Genomic DNA, 626 nt, shown 5'->3' on the forward strand with positions numbered 1-626 from the left:
TTCTTGTAATGTTTACTTTAACTAGAGAAAGCTATTTACTATGAAGTCTTAAGTGTAAATTGTATACCTAAATGTATTAGGGTTCTCTAGAGTCACAGAATTTATGGGTGGTCTCTATATAGTAAGGGAATTTGTTGATGACTTACAGTCTGTAGTCCAACTCCCCAACAGTGGTGAAGTCCAAAGATCTAGCATTGGCTCAGTCCTACAAGTCAGGCAGGCAAAGAAGAGAGGATCTTCTTTCTTCCAATGTCCTTATGTTGGTTTCCAGCAGAAGGTGTATACCACCACACCGGGATCTGGGACTTGCTTTGTCCCAGATGACCTTGAACTCAGAGAGATGACCTTGGACTCAGAGATCCCCTTGCCCTAGTCTCCTCAGATTCATAGCCACTTTGCCACAAGATCTCCATGCCATGATCCAGGTCAGAAACTTGTATCTCCCAGCCTCAAGATCAGGATCACAGGTGAGCTTTCCAATTCTGGTTTATATAGTTCATTCCAGATAGTCAGGCTGACAACCAGGAATGGCACTAAACTAAACTTACATTGTGACTCTGTTACCATGTAGCTTTGGACATTGTCTTAGTTACTGGTCCTGTCAAGTTCTGTGAAGAGACATCTGA

This window comes from Rattus rattus, chromosome 2, assembly GCF_011064425.1.
Source record: "Rattus rattus isolate New Zealand chromosome 2, Rrattus_CSIRO_v1, whole genome shotgun sequence".
Classification (NCBI taxonomy): Eukaryota; Metazoa; Chordata; class Mammalia; order Rodentia; family Muridae; genus Rattus; species Rattus rattus.